Source organism: Theobroma umbraticum, unplaced genomic scaffold (genome assembly GCF_002168275.2).
Source record: "Theobroma umbraticum cultivar Fairchild unplaced genomic scaffold, ASM216827v3 scaffold_81.0, whole genome shotgun sequence".
Taxonomy (NCBI): domain Eukaryota; kingdom Viridiplantae; phylum Streptophyta; class Magnoliopsida; order Malvales; family Malvaceae; genus Theobroma; species Theobroma umbraticum.
This window is the reverse complement of record NW_018397268.1, coordinates 4,555,902-4,571,894: the sequence shown is the minus strand read 5'-3', so window position 1 is coordinate 4,571,894 and position 15,993 is coordinate 4,555,902. Positions and strand designations below refer to the sequence as shown.

The 15,993-nt window shown below is 29.3% G+C and overlaps 1 long non-coding RNA gene across 1 annotated transcript; it reads right to left on the bottom strand.

Annotated features, from left to right (window-relative positions):
• Nucleotides 1-10,790: 10,790 nt before the first annotated feature.
• On the bottom strand, nt 10,791-12,931 carry LOC110425191 (uncharacterized). Its single transcript, XR_002445990.1, has 2 exons — nt 12,204-12,931; nt 10,791-12,057 (listed from the first exon to the last, which is right to left on the bottom strand). It is a non-coding gene; the product is annotated as an uncharacterized LOC110425191 (long non-coding RNA).
• Between the last annotated feature and the right edge of the window lie 3,062 nt (nt 12,932-15,993).

The following is a 15,993-nucleotide window of genomic DNA, read 5'->3' as shown; positions in this document are numbered from 1 at the left end:
GTTAGAAAAAGAATTTACAATCGATAAAGAATGGTGTAGGACACATTTCTACTCTAAAGAAAATAAACAAAAAATGAAAGATTATTTCAAGAAATATGACGAGCAGAAAGATGAAATACTACAAGAATATTACAATTTCATGAACAAATATAAAATTATGATAGAATTCTTTGAATGGTTAGAAAACCATTATGAACCACAAATGGTAAACACTATGAAAATTATCAATAAATGGCAAACAAATAAAGGTGAAATTGAAACTCAACAACCCCTTTTAGCAAAAATTTAATATTCACACAAAAACGTAGGGATAAAAGCAACTCCTTTAAGGATGAGATCTTCAGACTTAGGAGAAGCTATTTTTCCAAAAGAAATAAAAATGATAGTTGAACAAAATAGCTATACAAATCCAAATTTACTCACTATATTAGAATAGTTGGAAAACATAGAAACCTTAGTACAAAACCAACCCCAAACTGTTCGAAAGTCCTCTACAAATCCACAAAAAATAAAAACTTCAAAACTTGTATTACACCTTTTGAAGTCCAGAAAAAATATCACCAAGAACAACAAAATCAACTCTTAAAAGAAATACAAGTTAGAATTGACGCTTTAGAAAGCCAAAATTCAAGAATAGTAATAGATACTCCAACAAGACAAACTCACATGATTAATGTAATGGATGATCAAATAGACTCGTCCCAAGACTATTCAAAAAATTTGAAAAATCAACAAATTATTAAAATGGTTTGGAAAGAACTCCAAAAACTTTATTATCCCAAAATCATAGCCCCAGACATCAATATTGAAGAAAAACCAATAGTTTAAAATAAATATAATATTAATACTACATATGAATAGAACATTGATGGAATGTCTGAATATGACATGCTTAGTACACTCTAACAAATGACAATGGTCTCATATGTATATAAAACTCAAAACCAAACTGGTCAAATTACAAATCACGCCATAGCAAACGTTTTAGTTGTTGGTTTACTAGACAATTAAAAGGATAGTGGGATAATTATCTTACAACAGATCAACAATAAGAAATATTAAAAGCTGTGAAAAAAGATAATGAAGGAAACGTTATATTTTCCAATTAAGGAAAAGAAATCCAAGATGCTATAACAACTCTCATTTTCTCAGTATCAAAACATTTCATAGGTGACCCTTCACACCTTAGAGATAGAAACTCAAAATTACTATCCAATTTAAAATGTAAAAAATTAACAGATTTTAAATGGTATAAAGACATATTCATGACAAGAATAATGCAAAGGTCTGATAACAATCAACCTTTCTGGAAAGAAAAATTCTTAGCTGGACTCCCAACATTATTAAGAGAAAAAGTTAGGAATCAAATAAAAGAAACTTATAAAGGTATAATACCTTACGAAAATCTTACATATGGTGAACTCATAAGTTTCACTTAAAAAGAAGTACTAAAAATCTTTCAAGATTTTAAACTCTAACAACAACTAAAAAGAGAAAGAAAATTGCATGCTAAAGAATTAGGATCATTTTGTAAATAGTTTGATATAAAAAATAAATGCTCTTCAAAACCTTGCTACTCTACAAAACCAACAAAACAAAGAAAACATAAGAAAAATCTTCAAGAATATTACCAAAGCCCAAGTATAAAAAATATAAGAAAATAAAACAAAAACGTAAAGGATCCAATAAAATGGACAAAACTATAAAATGTTTTAGATGTGGAAAAATAGGACATATACCAAAGTATTGCAAAATTAAAAAAAAAATTAACCAACTCCAATTAGGAGAAGAAATTGAACAAAAAATTGAACAAAAAAGTAATGAAATTCTCTTAAAATCAACAACTAATACAAATACATCAAGTGAATTTCTAGAAGATCTACAAATAGATGAAATACAAATGACATCTCAATCTTCAATAGAAAGTGAAAACTCAATCCAAGTCTTAACAAAAGATCAAGAATTCATAATAAAAATTATTGACAAAATATAGGACCCAATATTAAAGAAAGAATATCTTGAAAAGTTAAAAGACTCAATGAAAGAAAACCTAACAAAACTAACTTACTAAATCATGAACCCATGTATAACACTAAAAATATTATCTTTGACAAATATGAAAAAACAAAACCAAGAAAGATAACCAAAGAAGAATTAAATTTACAAATAAAGGCCATAAAGCTAGAAATTTCTAAACTCAAAAAACAATAAAGACAAATTAAACAACACATTGAATCTTTCAAAAATACAAAAATACAAATAGAATAATACTCTTCCGAAACAAAAACAGAAAATAAACATACAAAAGAATACATGATGGTACTTACTGAAGTGTCCATCCAAAGATATTTAATAAAAGTAAAACTCCTAATCAATGAAGAATTCCAAATCGAAACAATAGCACTATTTGACACTGGTGCTGATCAAAATTGTATAAGAGAAGAAATTATTCCAACAAAATATTATGACTAAGCAATTGAAGGATTAAAAACTGCTAATGGTGAACAACTAAAAATCACTTACAAAATATCAAATGCTGAAATTTGCAACCAAAGAATCAAATTCAAAACACCTTTTTTAATAGTGAAAAATATAACTCAAGATATTATTTTATGAACTCCTTTTATATCGATATTAAAACCCTACAAAGTCACTCACCAAGCAAAAACCACCACAATATTAGGAACCAAAATCAATTTTTCCTTTATAGAAAAACCCAGAACTAGAAATATTAATCTATTAAAGTTTTTATCAATCCATACAAATCAAATTAATTTATTAATTAATCATAAACAACAACATATCGCTTACCTAAAAGAAGAAATCTCTTTTGAAAGAACAAATCAATAATTAAATACTGACAATATTAAACAAAAAATTGAACAAATCAGAATGAAATAGAAAATACAATTTGTTCTTACACCCCCAATGCCTTTTGGGAAAGGAAAAAATGTGAGGTCATTTTACCCTATATAAAAGATTTTGATGAAAAACAAATCTCTTCAAAAGTCAAAGCCATTCAAATAAACAAAGATATGGAAAAATTCTGTAAAAAGGAAATCCAAGATCTATTAAATAAAAAATTAATTAGAAAAAGCAATTCACCATGGAGCTATACTGCTTTCTATGTTATCAAAAATGCAGAAATAGAAAAAGGAATGCCAAGATTAGTAATCAATTACAAACCCCTGAATAAAGCATTAGAATGGATTAAATATCCAAATCCAATTAAAAAGGATCTCCTCCAAAAACTTTGTAATGTAAAAATCTTTTCAAAATTTGATAGAAAATCAGGATTTTGGAAAATACAAATCAAAGAAAATGAAAGATATAAACAACATTCATTGTCCCATTTAGGCAGTATGAATGGAAAATAATGCCATTTGGATTAAAAAATTCACTATCAGAATTTCAGAAAATAATGAATGAAATTTTTAACCCATATTTCCAATTCACAATAGTATACATTGATGATGTTTTAGTTTTACAAACAATTTAGAAAAACATTTTAAGAATCTTAAAATATTCATCAATATCATCAAAAGGAATGGTTTAGTTGTCTTTAATTCCAAAATTAGCATATTCCAAACAAAGATCAGATTTTTAAGACATTATATAACCCAAGGAATTATAACAAGGAATTATAACACCGATCAAAAGATCCATCAAATTTGCTAAAAATTTTCCTGATAAAATCTTAGATAAAAAACAACTTCAAAGGTTCCCAGGAAGTCTTAATTATGTTGTTGATATTTATCCAAGACTTGGTAAAATCTGTAAACCTTTACATCAAAGACTTAAAAAGAATCTTACCCCTTGGACAACTAGCCATACTGAGGTAGTCAAACAAATAAAGAAATATATAAGAGAACTCCCATGCTTACACCTAGTAGACCCTGATGTACCAAAAATAGTAGAAACTAATGCTTCAAAACTAGGATATGATGAGATCCTCAAACAAGTAAAAAATCATAAAGAACAAGTAGTTCAATTCACCTCTAAGCATTGGATTTCTACTCAGCAAACCATTTGTACATTTTAAAATTTCAAAGTGATTTATTAAATCAAAAATTCCTTTTGAAAATTGATTGTAAATCTACAAAAGAAGTTTTCCAAAAAGATGTTCAAAACATTGCATCCAAACAGATTTTTGTCATATGGCAAGCAATTTTAAGTATATTTAATTTTGATATAAAATATATCAAAGGAGAGTTAAACTCTTTGCCAGATTTTCTTACCCAAAAATTTTTACAAGCAAAACCATGCCCCCAAATTAAGAAAGCAAAAAAAGAAAGAAAAAGAAAAAGAGCAAAAGAAAGAAAACCCTCCAAAAATCCTTAACCAAAAGTGAGTCAAATCATAGTATGAGATATATACCCATGAAGAGGAAGCACAAAGCTCTTCCAAAATTTATATCAAGATGCCCAAGACCCCAACGATTTAGACTCATAGGTCAAGAAATGGATAAAGTCTCTTTCCTAATCACCAGAGGTAGCCTTAGCACTAGCCTCTCAATCTAAAAAAGACACCCTAATTAAACAAATTGCCCTTTCTGCACTTGAAGCCTCCAAAAGGAAAGAAATTACCTTTCACAAACCAAAAAAGCTTCAAACCATCTTCCCCACCATTCAAACACTTTCCCAAACACAGCCATTTTCTTAAAAAAGCCAAACTCAATATTACAGGAGAAAATCCTTTCAGAATGTTTTATTGATAGAAGAAAGATTTTACGAAAAATCTCCTAATATTGCAATAAGAAAAGCCTTCCAAGGATGGCATTTTAAATCATGAGATTTGAAAAAACCCTAATAGTATTACCAAAATATTTTGACTCAAACAGAATCTGTTTTCATTAAATATTATACATATAAAAATGATCATAGTTTGATCATTCATTCCATAGCCCAAATTTTGAAAGTATTACGACCCATTGACTGAGGAGAAAATTTAAACTAATTTCAAAAATTTTTTAAAATTTTCAAGCAGTTTTACAAGGACAATAAACCATTGTCTTATTTTTAATTATTGAAATTACCAATAGGTCAGGTTTAATATTTTTTCTTTTTAATGAAAAACATACCAGCCATTCTTGGTTAATGTTTTTCAAATACGAAAAGAAGTACAAATTTTCAGTATGATTTTCACACTAGTTAAACCAGATCAGGACAAATTGCATGTTTCAATATATTTTTTCTCAAAATTAACCATTTCTTGGATCATGCCTTGAGAATATACCTATGACATTGATCATCAAACTAGAGCAGCAACGGTCATCCGAATATTCAAGATCAAATGGTGAGAGAAGTTTGATGAAAAGAAGTATGATCAACTATTGCTTGAAACATGGTTCAGTAAAAATCTAAAGCTCTACAAAAGTGTCCAAATATCGTAAGAAAATGCAAGGTTCTTACAAGCCAAATCCAATGCAAGTGCTTTATTGGCCCAAGCAAAAACGAAGATAAAATACAAAAAGATCATGGCAGAAATGATCAGTTCTCTTGACTCTGAGGAAGAAGGATCAGACCAAGAACCAGAGAACACGACTTTATCAAGAGAAACAAGATGCCTCACTCAAGATGAAGACTATATTCCTTCAAGAAAAAAAAAAGACAAAATCAAGATAGATGCCAGAAAACAAAAAGCAAAAGAGCAAAACATGCCTAAACTACCGAAAGCACCAAGAAATAACCCGTGACCCTGCAAAAGTTTCCAAAAGGAAAAAAAGTTGCCAACTGCGAAAAAGAAAAAGGTAAAAGAGGCTCAATCACCGAAAGCACTGACAAAAGAAAAAGCAAAAAATAGCCCGTGACTCTACAGTAAAAGCAAAAAGTAAGAGACAGCCTGTGAAAAAGTAAACTTTGGTATCCGACAAAAGGAATCACGAGGAAATGTAATGCAAATACAAATGTAAATGCATATGAAAATGCCAAATGAAAATTCAAATGTAAATTCCAAGCCCATCTATATAAAGGTTTGAGAATTAGTTTAGAGATAAAACTTTAAAAATTTGGAAGAGAGTTCCTCCTCTCCAAAAGATTGTTCTCGCAAAAATTCAAATATTCAAATATCTTTGTATTTCCCAATTTTTATGTCAATAAATATTTTCTTTCGAATATCTCCTAGTGCATCCTCAGAAGGAATTTTTGATTTAATAAATCACTTTGAAATTTTGAAATGCACAAAACAATTGATAAAATTTCTTTTTTAATGGTACTATAATTTTGTTAAGCAGGAGTCCAATGCTTAGAGGTAAATTAGACAATTTGTTCTTTATGATTTTTTACTTGTTTGAGGATCCCACCATATCCTAGTTCTTAAGCATCAATTTCTACTATTTTTGGTGCATCAGGGTTTGCTAGGTATAAGCATGGGAGTTCATTTATATATTTTGTTATTTGTTTGACTACCTTAGTATATCTGGTTGTCCAAGGGGTAAGACTTTTTTTAAGTCTTTGATGTAAAGGTTTACAGATTTTACTAAGTCTCGAATAAAAGTCAATAATATAATGTCAATTTTGACTTGTGAGTTTGTCTTGTTAGAGTCTTTGTTGCTATTCCTGAATTTTGGCTTTTTATAATGTCAATTCTATCTTGTATTTCTTTTAGGAATTGATTTTGCTGCTCTTGGTGATATTTTTTAGGGACTTCAAAAGGTGTAAATACAGGTTTTGAAGTTTTTGGTTTTTGTGGATTTGTAGAGGACTTTTGAACAGTTTAGGGTTAGTTTTGTACTAAGGTTTTTATGTTTTCCAACTGTTTTAATATAATATGTAAATTTAGATTTGTATAGTTATTTTGTTCAACTATCATTTTTATAACTTTTTAGGAAATAGCTTCTCCTAAATTTGAAGATCTCATCTTTAAAGGAGTTGCTCTTATCCCTACGTTTTTGTGTGAATATTGAATTTTTGCCAAAGGGGGATGTTGAGTTTCAATTTTACCTTTATTTGTTTGCCATTTATTGATGGTTTTCATAGTGTTTACCATTTGCGGTTCATAATGGTTTTCTAACCATTCAAAGAATTCTATCATAATTTTATATTTGTTCATGAAATTGTAATATCCTAGTAATGTTTCATCTTTCTGTTGGTCATATTTCTTAAAATAAATTTTTTTTGTTTATTTTCTTTATAGTAGAAATGTGTCCTACACCATTTTTTATCGATTGTAAATTCTTTTTCTAACACAAATATTTCTGAATCATGTTCATTATTTGTATTTAAATTTAGATTATTAGTCATTGAAGAATATGTTGGTGACATGTTGAGAGAGTTTGCAGGGATGTTTTCTTGCCTGTTGTATATAGGTTGAGGTATATTTGAGGAGTTATCTACACTCTGTAAATTTATTCTAATAAAGGAAGGTATTGAGGATACAAAGTCTATACTTCTTATTAAAGCTAAAGTTTGTTTTGTATCAAAAGATTGTCTTGAGGGTACTCTAGGTGGTTTATTGAAGACAAGTTCTACCGAACCATCACTGTATTCTATGACATGATTTATTTTAGTGTTTTGTATTGCAACAGGGTTAGTTGCTTCTTCTATTTTTCACCTATTTGGAAGTTGTACTTCATGCCTTTGAATGGTCCTGGGCATTACTGTATGGGACCTAGTTATATTTGCTTGAATCAAAATAGTTTCTCCTTTTGGGCTATGAATTAAAGTCTTAGTATTGATTATAGAATACATTGCCTTGTAATATAACATGTACACTACAGTTAGTGGTTCAAATCTAGGCATCATTTTGTAGTTATGAGTTTGAATTTGGAGCGTAAGTGAATTTAGAATATTTCTATCTTTTATTGAAATCATAAAATTTGAAAAGTAGTTGAAATGTATTGACCGTCTACAGAGGTTTGTTTCTACAGTTCCTAATAGAGAATCATTAAATTGAAGATATCTTTTATCTCTGAGGACTATGACGATCGAGGTGTCTAACCCTTCATTGGTAAGAGGTTTAGCTCATACTTGTACTAATCCAAAGTGTATGTAATTATATTTTTAATTCTTAAGTTTTTGAACTATATTTGATCCAGAAGTTGGATGTTTTCATATTGATTTGCATTGGTATTTCTTTTTCTTTCATTATAATTAAATACCCACAAAAGGAATTTTAATGCAAGGTATGAAATGTTGAAGATTTGTAAATTTAATTTTGGAGAACTCTTGAAATTTTCTAATTATCTATCTTATGTATAATGTTTTCATAATGAATATTTTCCTCATTGACGGTTTGGTTTTGATTAGAGTTTGAACTAAAATAAGTAATTCTTCAAAATAGAAGCATTTTGTTTTACTATTTTCTTTTCCTACATAGGGAGTTTCTACTATTTCAGAAGTAGAGTGCTTACTCTGCTTACATGAGAAACAATATCTTAATGCATCACCGTCGACTCAATAAACTACTTTTTTAAAGACTCAATAGGAATTAACATAGTACCATTCAAACAATTAAAACCAAAATTTGAAAAAAAAATAAAAATACTAAAATACTTGAATTTAAAAGAAAATACCTTTGCTCTAGTCCTTAGCTTTGATACCAATGACGTAGGATCGGCACTGAGAGATATTCAAAAGAAAATATTTATTGATATAGAAATTGAAAAATACAAAAATATTTGAATATTTAAATTTTACGAGAACAATCTTTTGGAGAGGAGGAACTCTCTTCTAGATTTTTCAAAGTTCTCCTTCGAAATTGATTCTCAAACTCTTATATAGATGGGCTTGAAATTTACATTTGAATTTTCATTTGGCATTTACATATGCATTTATATTTGTATTTGCATTACATTTCCTCATGATTTCTTTTGTCGGAGACTAGAGTTTACTTTTTCATAAGTTATTTTCTATTTTTTGCTTTTACTGTAGAGTCACAAGTTGTCTTGTGCATTTTCTTTTATCGATGCTTTTGGTGATTGAGCCTCATTTCCCTTTTGCATTTCCACAGCTGGCATCTTTTTGCTTTTTTGAAGCTTTTGTAGGGTCACGGGTTGTTTGCTAGTGCTTTCTGTGGTTTGGGCATCTTTTGCCCTTTTGTTTTTTGTTTTCTAGCATCTGTCTTGATTTTTTCTTTTATTTTCTTCTCCTTGGAGGCTTGTAGTCTTCATCTTGAGTGAAGTTTGTTGTTTCTCTTAACGAAGTCATATCCTCTGGTTCTTGGTTTGGTCCTTCTTCTTTAGAGTCAAGAGAACTAAGCATTTATATCATAATCTTTTTATATTCTATCTTAGTTTTTGCTTGGGCCAGTAAAGCATTTGCATTGGATTTGGCTTCCAAGAGCCTTGCATTTTCTTGCAATATTTGGACACTTTTGTAGAGCTTTGAATTTTTCCTGAAGTATGTTTGAAGGAACAGTTGATCATATTTCTTTTCATCAAACTTCTCTCACCATTTAGTCTTGAATTTTCGAATGACCGATGGTGCTCCAGTTTAAGGATCAGTGTCATAAGTATATTCCTAAGACATGATCTAAGAACTAGTTTATTTTGAGAAAATGTATTGAAACATGTAATTGGTGCTGATCCAGTTCAGATTAAAAATGTTGGTAAAATTTTTCATATAAATCATCAAATTTTGGGAATAAGATTTCTTTTAGTGAACCAAACTAATTCCACTAGTGTGAAAATCATATCAAAAATTTGTAGTGGTTTCCATATTTGAAAACCGTTAACTAAGAATGCCTAGTATGTTTGTTATTGAAAAGAAAAGTATTGAACTAGGCCTGTTAGTAATCTCAATAATTAAAAACAAGGCAATGATCTATTGTCGTTGTAAAACTGCTTGAAAATTTTTTAAATTGGTTTAAATTTTCTCTCTAGTCAATGGGTCGTAATACTTTCAAAATTTGGACTGTGAAGAGAGTGATCAAACTAAGATTACTTTTATCTGTATAATGTTTAATGAAAATAAATCTTGTTTGAATCAAAATATTTTGAAAATATTGTTGAGGTTTTTTCAAACCCTATGATTTAAAATGCCATTCTTGAAAAACTTTTCTTATAGCAATATTAAGAGATTTTTTATAAAATCCTTCTTTTATCAATAAAACATTTTGAAAGGATTTTTTCTTGTAATATTGAGTTTGGCTTTTTTGAGAGGATGGTTGTGTTGGGGAAAGTGTTTGCGTCATGGAAAAGATGGTTTGAAGGTTTTTTTGGTTTGTGAAGGGTAATTTCCTTTCCTTTGGAAGCTTCAAGTGTAGAAAAGGCAATTTGTTTAATTAGGGTGTCTTTTTCGGATTGAAAGGCTAGTGCTAAGGCTACATCTAGTGATTGGAAAAAGGACTTTATCCCTTTCTTGACCTGTGAATCTAACTCATTGGGGTCTTGGGCATCTTGATTAAATTTTGGGAGGAGTTTTGTGCTTCCTCTTCTTGGGTACATATCTCATACCATGATTTGATTGGCTTTTGGTTAAAGATATTTGGAGGGTCTTTTCTCTTTTGCTCTTTTTCTTTTTCTTTCTTCTTTTGCTCTCTTAATTTGGGGAGCATGGTTTTGCCTGTTAAAATTCTCGGTTAAGAAAGTCTGACAAAGAGTTTGACTCTCCTTTGATATATTCTATCTCAACATCAAATATACTTAAAATTGCTTACCATCTGGCAAAAATTTGTTTAGATGCAATGTTTTGAACATCTTTTTACAAAATTTCTTTTATAGATTTACAATCATATGATAGAATTTTTAATGAATGTATAATAATAATAGTGATGATGATGATGATGACATTAATAAACACATGTGAAGGTTTACAATACACAGAGTTAAAAAATCATGTGCAAAACCAATATAAACATTTGAATCCAAAATTCTCAAAATTAATAGATCGATGCCATGGTTTTAATCAAGGCACATATAGTAATAATGTCATACTTAATAAGAAATAAATAATAAAAGAAAACAAATTGATTAGGGTACCCTTGGGTAGGTCTAAGAAATCGTGTCTAAGAAATCGTGTGAGTCTCCACGCATATACCATATATCAATGCCTACTCATGGGACTCCCCATGCTACCAAATATAAAGTCGAGGCTTCTGTCCCCTTAATGCCTATTGGTAGGATTCCCTCGTGCCACCAAGTATAAAATTGGGGCTTTCGTCCCCTTAATACTTACTCGTGGGACTCCCACGCCACCAAGTATAAAGTCGAGGCTTCTTTCCTCCTAGTGCCATCTCATGGGACTCCCCATGCCACCAAGTATAAAGTCGAGGCTTCTGTCCTCCCAGTGCCTACTCGTAGGACTCACCATGCCACCAGATATAAAGTTGAGGCTTTTGTCCTCCTAGTACCTACTCGTGGGACTCCCCACGCCACCAAGCATAAAGTTGTGTCTTCCATCCCCCTTACTAGTCCAATAACAAATCGATGTCTAGCTAGTACTTTGTGCATAAAGACCACACAATTTGGTATGGCAACAAAACCTATACCCGTAAGGCTTACCCATAAATAATTTGGTATCGAATGCTCATATAAACAATGTGTTACATTATTCAATTTATGGAATCAATGAGCAGTACATACCAAGTACAATAACAAAATCAATGAGCGTGGCATGATTTTATATTTCATCCAAACATCATAATTTTACCAAATGGGCAATTTAATTATAAGCGGCCACCGTTATGGCCTATTGAATGCAAGTATTGCATAGATTCAAATAGTTTTTAAGACCTTCAAAACAGAATGGAAATTTAATATTTTCAAGGGCTTGTTTCCCATAGTTATAAACAGCTCATAGTATAGTAATGCTTGCGAATTAATGAACACAATAAGGTAAAAAAAATAGTCCTAATCATCTAGCAACTCATGCTTCCGAATGGCAATTCAATAGATAAAATATAATTCGTAGCATTCTAATGTCAATGCCAAACAGTGAGCATATTTGTAGTTATGCGCTTATTGTAGCAAAATCCATAGTATATTTTAAAAGGAATTGCCCACTCACCTCCTTTGGTGGAATTCTCACCAATATTTCTATTTACGCTAATGAAATGTGTTGCCTAGGAAATTTCCAACGGCTGTATATCACCACCACCTGAATCTTCTTTACTTTTTTCCTAGCAATTTAAGTTTTAGCACAATCACCCCTTAGCGATCAATATCACACAAACTCTTAGTATAATTTCAATTATACCATTATCTATACATTCTGCTAGCAAGCACATTTGCATTAAATTTCAAATTTCAACCAATTTATCCTCACCTTTGCAAACTCAACCATAAATTTCTTAACGTTAGGCCGCAGGTTTGACAAATTTCCCGCAAGTCCTCCTTCAAATCTCCTTGTAATAAATCATACTAAGTCAATATCACAAGTTCACCCTCGTAGGCACGTGCTTCACTAGTAAACCATACTTCGATAAGATAAGGACCAACATCCAACCTCATTGGACCTTACCCTGTTGGTGGTCTAACTTCACCAATGCACAACCTCAATACTTTTCCAATCTCGTAGTACCAAATTTGTCACAACAAATTCACATGGTATTAATTCTTTAAACTTAAAATAATTTTTAATTTTTTAAAAAGCTTAAATGAAGAGTTCCTTACCCAAACATTTGATTTCCAGCCTTAAACTTCAATTTGGGAAGCCTTAATCCCTTCAAAAATGAGTTGGTAGCCTCGGGTTTCCTAGAGCCAAGGGTCTTTCCATTGTTTCTCACCTTTAAACTTAATCGCTCATGAGATATCCTTTTGAAAATCACCATGAAAGACTCTTAGATTGCTTGGCAAATGCAAATGATGAGGAGCTTTGCGGGGGTTAAAGATGGGCGCAAGGATTTCCTTGTAATGTGAAAATAATAGAAAAACTTGGAAGGTTTTAAGAGAGTAATGAAGGCCGAGAGTTTTTTGATTCTAAGAAGGGGAGAAATTTTCCAATTCTCTCGCAACCCCTTCCCCTTGACTTCTCTTTATTTAATTCCTCTCATCTTTATGTTATCACAAGGAAATCCTTCCTTTATTAGATATGGCAGATTGCTTTATTTCTCATTGGGCAAGACTTGGTTATCTTTTATTCCACTTTTCATCTTATCTAAACGAAATCCTTAGGTGGAATTCCATTTGCTCATGCCAAAAGCCACCTGTAAGCTATTAGAAATGCATGGCCGGCCACCATTTCCACCCATGTCTTTTCAAGCAATTGCCTTTGCTTCATTTCTTGTCTCCCATATTCCTTTCTTTTGTAAGCTTTTGCTCCATGTAGCCGATCACCCATGACACTTACATGAAAATTGTTCCTTAATGGCAGGTCCCACTTGCTTTTACATGGCCATTAGAATTTCATTCTTACCACCATGATTTGGCATTTCTTGCAAACAACTCACATGCATGGTCGGTTATTCTATGCAATTCCATTCCTATGCACAATCAATTCCCATGTGCCACCCATTTATTGACCTTATATTTCTTCATTGTTTCTTTCTCTTCTTGCGTGGCTATTTGCCATGCTACATATGCTTTTGAAACTTTTATGCATTTTTCATTTACACCTTAAATCAAGGATGTTTTAAATGCACATAAGTCCTCCTACTTTTCTTTATTTACCGTTTGACTCTCCCATCTTTTTATCCTTCACAATTTAATATCTTAAACTTTTCATTAATTTCAATTTAGTCCTCTATTTTTTTCTAATTACGATTTTAGCCCTTGACTTTTAGTATTTACAATTTTCCCTCACAACATTTCATTTCTTTTAAATTAAGTCCTTCTACCATTCTCTTGACTCCATTTATTTTGCATTATCTTTCCTTTACTTATGTATAACAAAAATATCCATTTTGCATACTACGAATATATCACAATAATATTTAAATATATATATATACACATACATATTTTTATATTTTATTTTTATAATTACACGTGAACCCCACCAATACTCTATTTTCTTAAAATTTCCCTACTCTCCCCCATTTTAGCCAAACATAGCTCCTCAAAATCAACTTTTAATGTGACATCATCATATTAACTCGTCGTCAATAAAATATTATTATTTTATTATTTATTTTTTATTATTAAATATTATTTTATTTTTTATTTCACCTCATATCATCCATAACCACAATTCATCTTTAATTGATAATTAAAATTTTATATTTAAATATCGAATATCGTATGGTAAGATACAGTAAAAAATTTTAAAACAATTATAAATAACGTTTATATATGTCAAATAAAAAATTAAAAATGTTATAAGTTTTAATAAAAATAAAGAATATAAAATATAAATTGAAAAGATGGTTATATATTTTTTAATTTAAGCTCTCAATATATCCCTTAATAATTTTATTTTAAAATAAAATATGCATCTTTCATATTAATTTATTAATTACAAATAAAAAAAAAACCTATCATCTTCAAGTTAAAAGGGAATTTGATTTTGTTTTGTATTTTTTTTTGTTTAAAATCCAAATCTTAAAAATTGAAACTCATAAAAAATAGATTTTCATGTTTCAACTCAAAAAACTAAAAAAATAAATTTTCAATAATTTATTAAAATTAAATTTATAAAAAGTGTATAAATTATATTGTAAGAAATGTATCACATACCATACAATACGTTTTCGATACTTGATAAAATATCATATAATTATTGATACGTATCGTTTTCAACTGGTATCATATATTATAATAATACGATATATATCACATATCATGCAATATTGATAACTATAATAAAATTTATTACACAACTAGTGAAAATACCATTTCTTTATTTCTTTCATTTAATCATCTTTTAACATCAAACCATTACAAACTCCAATGGTACTAAACCACCAATCTCAAAGCACTAATTGAAATTGTTTCAGTATTTATATCATTCTTTGAAGCAAAAAGTGGGAAATAAAGAAGGAAATGTGTGTTAAGTTCAAAAGGAAAAGTGTACATAAAGAATTAAAAGTTAAAACAATTGATTTTCCATTTATAAAAGATTGTCTTGCTTGGATAGTTGGGTATGCAACACGGTTGAAATGATATTGAGTTTTAATGAATCATTAATTTAAATATTTTACTTATTATTATTTATTTTTAATCTTATAGCAAATATTTCAAAGCTAAAAAGTAAATAATAAAAAAGATAAATCATCTACAAAACATTACTCATTTTTGAGGAAACATTTCATTGGAAATTTTTTTCCCGACAGATTCAAACAAAAATTTCCATTGAAAAAATTTAGTCAATAACGCTTTCTTCCAAAAATGTAAAATTTTGTTAAAAATTTTTAAAGTATTACTGATGGAATATTTTGTCAAAAATAATATTTAATTTCGTCGAAAGTGAATAAAATATTTCCATAAAAAATTTGAGTTAAATATGTTGAAAGTCTATCCAAAATGCATCCAAAATTCCATTAGAATTTATTTAATTTTGTTGAAAATAGCTCATTTTTTGTCATAAAATTCTTATAAATCCATCATAAAGGAATATTTTGGATTAAGATAATGATTGAATTTTAAAAATAATATATTGACATAAATTGAAATTAAATTAACTTTTATTTTAGAATAATTATTATTTTACATTTGGTCAAAAATAAAATCAACAATGAGAGTGAAATTGAAATTTAATTAATGACATTGACATGGTATGTTTACATGTCATAGTAGATGATGATATAATCATAATGATATGACTATATCGTAGTTTCAATCTTGACATTAGATATAATGACTTATTTAATTTAAAATAAAAAATATTAAAATTTAATTAAAAGTAATAAAAAATTAAAAATGTATTTAAATTTTTTAAAATAATTAAAAGGGCTTTTAAAACATTATTCCTTAACTTAGCTTACACCATAAAATGGCAAGCCTCATAACTTTTATTCTTGACTTCATACTTACCTATGCAAGATCTTCATTAATCATACACCATACCATGACTCTGCCTCTGTCCCTTTGAATAGACATAAAATATGATGTAAGAGTATTCGAGCATATAGCTTATTAATTAGTATATCATCCCTCTGTTTCAAGAACAGAGTTTTTTA